This window comes from Dromiciops gliroides, chromosome 1, assembly GCF_019393635.1.
Source record: "Dromiciops gliroides isolate mDroGli1 chromosome 1, mDroGli1.pri, whole genome shotgun sequence".
In the NCBI taxonomy this organism is placed as follows: Eukaryota; Metazoa; Chordata; class Mammalia; order Microbiotheria; family Microbiotheriidae; genus Dromiciops; species Dromiciops gliroides.
This window is the reverse complement of record NC_057861.1, coordinates 52,126,385-52,133,670: the sequence shown is the minus strand read 5'-3', so window position 1 is coordinate 52,133,670 and position 7,286 is coordinate 52,126,385.

Sequence of the window (7,286 nt, the reverse complement as noted above, 5' to 3'; positions counted from 1 at the left end):
CTCAACGATGACAACAACAAGTCTTCGGACCAGCTCACTACTGGACATGTCTAAAACAGAACTCAGCATTCTTGGTTTCCCCCCAAACTGTCCCCTTCTTTGCCAGCTTCTTTGACTCTTCTCTTACACTCATGTCCTATCATTAAGTCCTAGCATTTCTGCCTTCTTAACAGTTCTTATATAGACCCCTTTCCTCTCTAATGACACTCATACCACCCTGATACAGGCTCTCAGATCCTCACACCTGGACAACTGCAGTTGTCTTTTGTTGGTCTTCCTGCCACAAAACTCTCCCAACTCCAACGCATCATCCACTCAGGTGTCCAAGTGGTCTTCCTAAAGCCCAGATCACCCCACCACCACCACCAATGAATAAACTCCAGTGGCTCCCTGTTATCTCCAGGATCAAATGAAAAATCCTATTTGGCTTACCCTTCATAACCTCATCCCTTTCTACCTTTCCAGTTTTCTTACACCTGTCTTCCCTCTCAATAGTCTACCATTCAGTGCCCCCGACTTGCTGTTCCTAGGACAAAACGGTCCATCTATCTCCATATTCTCATTTTCTGTTCTCCATCCCTGGAATGTAATTCTCCTTCCTCACCTTTTCCATCTTGGCTTTGTTTTTAAATCCTTTAAAATTTTTATTTCAGGCAGCTAGGTGGCGCAGTGGATAGAGCACCAGCCCTGGAGTCAGGAGTACCTGAGTTCAAATCTGACCTCAGACACTTAACACTTACTAGCTGTGTGACCCTGGGTAAGTCACTTAACCCCAATTGCCTCACAAAAAAAATTAAATTAAATTAAAATTTTTATTTCTAATTTTAAAAAATAATAATTTTCTTTTTCCCCCGTTACATGTAAAGACAATTTTAACATTTATTTTAAATTTTTCTGACCATCCTCACTTTCTTCAAGACTCATCTCAAATCTCATTTTCTGTAAAAAGCCTTTCCTGATCCAACCCCAACTCAAAGAAAACAAAAAGCCTGCCACTATCACCACCAACAAAACCTTCACTGCTAGTGAGTTTCTTTTGAGATTATCTCCAACGGGGCAGCTAGGTGGCGCAGTGGATAAAGCATTGGCCCTGGATTCAGGAGGATCTGAGTTCAAATCCAGTCTCACACACTTGACACTAGCTGTGTGACCCTGGGTAAGTCACTTAACCCTCAGTGTCCCGCAAAAAAAAGAAATATTCAGGGAAATTATCTCCAACGAATCCTGTCTATTTATCTTGTCTATTTATTTTTGCTTGCATGTTTCCTCCCCCATCATCCTGAGAGCTTCTTGAGAACCGGGTCTGGTTTTGCCTTTCTTTGTATTCCCAGTGCTTAGTCTAGTGCCTGCCATATGGTGATTCTAGTAAGTAATATAGTGTTTAATATGTAATATATACTTGGCATATAGTAAGCTTAATAAATGCTGACTGACCTGGTACGCATTAATAAAACAACAACCCCAAAAACCAAAACAGAACTTTCTTTTTTTTGAATGAGAATTTATCACATATATATTTATCTATGTGAATATATTATGCATATAAATATGTTTAATATATTTCAATTTTCTATTCAAATGGAGATCTGCCTTCTTTCTTTCCCATCTCCCCTTCCAACCCCCACACCTACTGAAAAAGAAAGAAAAACAAGATACTTGTTACAAATGTGTATGGTGAGGGCAGCTAGGTGGTGCAGTAGATGGAACACCGGCCCTGGATTCAGGAGGACCTGAGTTCAAATCTGGCCTCAGACACTTGACACTTACTAGCTGTGTGACCCTGGGCAAGTCACATAACCATCATTGCCCTGCCAAAAACAAAAAAAGAAAAGAAAAGAAAAAAGAAAAAACAAACAAACGTGTATAGTGAGGCAAAACACTTTCTGAAGAGCTGGTATATTATTATTCTTACTTTATAGATGAGAAAATAGAAGCCTAAAGAAGGGAAATGACTTGTCCAGAGTCACACACAGAGTTACAGCAAGATCTCTAGTCCATTTGGCCTCTTATCATTCCATGTTCCCCTTTGTCTTTACACGGGTTGGGTTGTCTGGCCCCCATACCTGGAATGCTCTCCCTTTTCACCTCTGCCTCTGCAAATCCTTAGTATTCTTCAAGGTTCAATGCAAGTGCCACCTTCCTGAGCTCCCCAGCTGCTAGTGCTACTCCACTGTCTCCAAATTTTTTTCTTATATTTATTTTGTTGATTAAATACATGAAATATATAACCTATTAAATATACAGCTTTATATCAATTTTAATAACTTGGAATTGGACTAAGATTTCCGGCACACCCATATATACCTATCTCCCCAAGTTAGAATGTAAGCACCCCCAAAGAAGGAAATGTTTCCTTTCTATTTTGTCTTTGTGCCTCCAGGATTTTGCACTGTTTGCCACATAGTAGGTGTTTATTAATGCTTTTTGATCAACTAATTGATTGCCCTTCAGTTCAGGGCTCTTCCCATTTGTCTCTAATAACAACAATTTAAAAAGAGATGGCCTTTATTTATATTAGGTTTAAGATTTATGCATCATTTAATCATTTTGCTAGCTCTGTGAGGCAAGGTAGGAACAGGTATGATTAGCCCCATCTAACAGATGAGGAAATGGTATCTCAGGGAGATAAATGGATTCATCTATGGTTACATTTCTAGTAAATGTTACAGGTTGGATTTGAACCCAGGTTTCTCTTGACCCCAAGTCCAGTGCTCTTTGCTTCCTGCTGTGCCACCTCTCAGTAATCCTGAGTCAGGGAGGTCACAGGGTGTCTTTTGGTCCTTCCCAACCCTCTTACCCAAAGAGAATATCCTGGGGTCCTCAAATTCCTCTCTGTCTCTAAGACAAACAGGATATTGGATCCCCAATAGCCAATGTTGTCATTTGGGGACATTCCTCCCAGGTTTATTTCATTGGTATTGGATTCTTATCGTCTGAGAGCTTGGGAGTTTTCCATCTTGATGTTCATAAGGAAGAAAAGTCATGGAAGAGGGCTGCCCCAGGAAATATGGAGACAATCCAAAGCAACTCTTTGGCTGTGGGCCAAAGGGTCATATCCCACTGTGCCTGGTGGGGAAAAAGGTTCCAGCCTGGGCTCTCTGGGGTCTAGAAGAGAGATCCTGTATTCCCACTTCCATTTCCCTCCCCCCTCCTTTTCCGGGGGGGGGTAATTCAAGAGAAGAGAGAGGATTGGGGAGGAGGTTATGAGGGAAGAACAGAGGCAGGGACAGTAGAAAAAGAGGGATTAGGAAGAGAAAGGTAGAAGGGTAGCTTGGCTAAAAGGATGGGGGAAGGGAAATAGGGAGAAGTGAATGCAAGATAAATGGGAGGAGGTTTGAAGGGAAAGGAAAAGAGGGAAAAGGGCTAAAATGAAAAGAATGGGGTGGGGTGAGGGCAAAGAAGACTGGACAGAGTCATAACTAGCAAGGGACAAAAAGAATTTAGTCCCAGGGTGCTGCCTGGGGATTGGGATGGGGGGATATGCTTCCTCCTTGTATTTATTTCTTTTTGTTCTTATTTTGGTTTTTGGGTGGGCAATGAGGGTTAAGTGACTTGCCCAGGGTCACACAGCTAGTTAAGTGTCAAGTGTCTGAGGCCACATTTGAACTCAGGTCCTCCTGAGTCCAGGGCCAGTGCTTTATCCACTACGCCATCCAGCTGTCCCTTCGTATTTATTTCTAGGCCAAAAGGGCTTTCGGTAGTCTGACCCACTCTGTACCTGAGGGTTCCATCCTTGAACCAACTTTCTCCCAGGCCATCTCTCCCCGCCCTCCCACTCTCTTAGATGTAACAGTCCATCCCTCTCCTAGAAGCCCCTCTCCTGGCAAGATGCCACCTATGGCTAGACTGTCTCCCACATCTCCCTCTTTAACTGTTCTTGCCTCAGGTAAAAAAGAAAATTCCAATTTGCAGCTATTCCCTGGGGAACTAGTAGAGGGGAATATGGGAAGTCATTGAAACAAAGGATGGGAGAATCAGGATGAAGATTTAACACTGGAAGGAAAGGGACCTCAGATCACAGAGGCCAACCCCTTCATTCTGCAGATGAGTGAATTTGATGAAAGTGACTTGCCTAGGGTCAATCAGCTAGCAAGGGGGGAGAAGTCCTGAAATGAGTGAAAAGTGAGGGGACTAAAGAGAAAAATGGGGAGAGAACAAGGAAACAGAACTGGGAAGGAGGAAGACTGGTCAAGGGGAAAGAAATGGAAGTGGAGAGCACCCCCTCCCAATGAGGGCAGAAAATGGGGTAATAGGGCCTAGGGGTGGGGGCAAGGAAAGTGTGGAGAACCTGGACCAGGGCTATTTCCCTACCTAGCCCTTCACAATCAAGTCCCCCAGCTGGTCCCTGGGCCTCTCCATCTGCCGCCCTCATGTAACCAGAGCCTGCGGGTTGCATCAGAGCCCTGTGCTGTGGGAGGTAAACACCAGGGCTCCCTGGGGTCCCCACCCGTTCCCCAGCCCCAACTCCAGCTCTAGCCAGCTTAGCCCAGCTCCCTCCTTCTCTCCCGCCCTCAGAATCTGAGGTTTTCTGAGCCAGAGGTGAATCTCAGAGGTCATCCTGCCACTGCAGGAATCCCCTCTCCAGCCTCCCAGGCAGGGGGCCACCAGCCTCGGCTGGACCAGCTGCCTCTCCATTACTGGAAGAGGTTGAATCAAAGGCTAGAGGACCCCTCAGCGGGGAAACCATGAAGGGGATTTCTGCATGGAGGGGGGAGGTCGACTGCTGATCTACCTCCCACCCTGAAGACCCAGGATTCTGGGATGGGAGTACAGAGATCAGACACAGGCTAAGAACTTGGTGAAGTTCTAGAAATAGCAAAAAACTGATCGGACAAGAAAAAGGAAAGAGGCAAAGAAGAGGCAAAATTATCTCCATTTGAAGTTGATGCTTAAAGAACCCCTGAGATGCATTTTGCTGATGAGGAAATAGCCTCAGAGAATTTAAGTGATTTGCCAAGGGTCACACAGCTAATAAATTTTGAATCTAGGTTGAGGAGAGAATGAGGTATTGGATTTGACCTAATTTGGGAGTTTTATCTGAGATTGGGTTTGGGATTGGGATTGGGATTGGGATTGGATGGAAGGCAATGTAGGGGGAAAAATTAGACTAACAAGAGAACTGGATTGGAGTGTTGACTATCATAAACTAATTTTGTGACATTGGCTAAGGTCACAAAGTAATTGGCTAAGTAATGTTAAGTAATTTAACCTTTCTGGACCTCAGTTTCCCAATCTGTAAAATTCAGCACTAGAAGGTTTCAAACGTCTCATTCTAGCCTTGATAGTCTATATTTTAAGGTCACTCTGAGCCCTTAACACAGAATGTGAGAAGATCTAGAAGGTCCCTTAAAGCAAAGAGCACAGAATGTTAGACATGGAGGAGACCTTAGAAATAATTTATTCCACCCTCTCATTTTCAGATGGAAAAATCAAGCTCCCTAAAGGAGAAGTGACTTGCCTAAGGTCACAAAATCAAAGGCAAGATGAGGACATTCAGGCTTAGTCTTCAATTGCATTTGTAGTTAAAGTCTTCTTTAAGGTTTCAGTTACAATTAAGGTCAGGATTGGGGGTAGAGTTAAGGCTAATTTTAATTTGATATTTAAACATCGAGTTCGACCTCAAAGTGAACTAGGCTACGGCTAATTCTTCTAGCCAGATGGCTAGGATAGGACCATTGTGAGATTTAGCTAGGGATTAACATTAGGACTTGGTATCACCCCTGTGTCACTTTTTTAGCATTCATTTTAGGATTTTATTTAAACATAAAGGAAGGGTTAGGGGTTAGGGTTAGGGTTAGAATCATCTTTTGGATCAAGATTCAACATTATTAGTAGAGTTAACAGGATTTGAGTCAGTGTTGAGTGAAGGGCCAGATTTAGCTTTAGGGATAAGGACAGAGCGATGGTAGGCTTTAGGGTTAACCCAATGGTTAGTGCTTAGGGCGGAAAAAGAAAGTGAAGATCAGGGGTTAAAATGAGGATAAGGGTCCAGTTTAGCTCAACGGATCAGGAGTTCAAGTTAGTTGTAGGGTTACCTAGCCTTGGGGTGAGTTATAGTAAAAATTAAAGATTAAATTTAGAGTCAAGGGTTAGTTTTAACTATGTGGGTTGTTTTAGGGCTGCCTTTAGGAATAAAGTCAGAGGTGTGTTTAAGATTAACCTTCAGGTTAGAATTAGCAGTAGAGCTAGTGTTTAAAATAGAGGTGAGTTACAGTAAGGTGGGGGAGGGTGTAGTAGTGAGGGGGGTGGAGTCCTAGGCAGTCACTAAAGCCAAGGGGTTGCTGGAGGAATGGTGATTGGAAATCCCACTATGAGCTCTCTTTACACGCTTTGGAAGGGAAAGGAGGAATAAACCGATGAGAGGAGGAGGGTAGGGAACATATTTGGAAAAGAGGAGTTCCCGCCCCTTCAACAACTAAAATCTGGTTCCGATGAACATCCAGGGTGATTGGACTGAGGAAATATCTGGGGTTGTTGTATAACCAGGGATGTTTCCCAGATGAGTTAGAGAGGGAGAACCTCAAATGTCAGGCTGGTTGACCTCTATTCTGCAGGAGGTTGGGAACTCTTCAAAGGTATCTGAGTAGGGTAGGGAAGTGATTAGATCTGAGCCCCAGCAATTCTTGCAGAAGGGATGGAGGAGGGACTGGAGACAGAATGACTGGCACCATAGTCCACACAAGACTCGAGAGACCTGCCTCTGGGCAGTGGCCTTAGAGTGGAGGAGAGAGGGAGACAACTGAGTGAATGAACGTGGGGAGAGGTTTCCAAATGGGGTCACTATGATAGAAGCCGTCTCCTCTGTGGGCCTCGATTTCTTCATCCTTAAGACAGACAAAGGGTGGTCTCTAAGTTGCCTCCATTTCTAGCCATTCAAAGGTCCCTTCTAGGTCTAACATTCATAAAATTTACAATCGAATGGGACTTGGTTCCGCACCTTCGCGTCTGTTTTACATATGGGGAAACTGAAGCCCAGAGGTAGAGAAGTGACTTGCCTAAGGTCACACAGCTAGGAAGTAGATGGTTTTGACTTTGGAGCCACGTCCTTTCACTGCGAGGCCAGGGCCTTTCTTTCCAGCTAAGACATCCTCAGTAGAGGTTGGACCCAGCCCCCCTCCTGGTGCCAGACCCTGCCTGCTTTTATCTCCTTCTTCCTTTAGAGTCTAACGGGTTAGACACAGTCCCGCAGTCCCAAGCCCATACTTTCTTCGCATTTGGGGGGCCTCTTTTCCTAAACCGCCTCCCCCTTAACTCCTAGCCCAGCACCCGCCCCCTGTCGCCCCCCG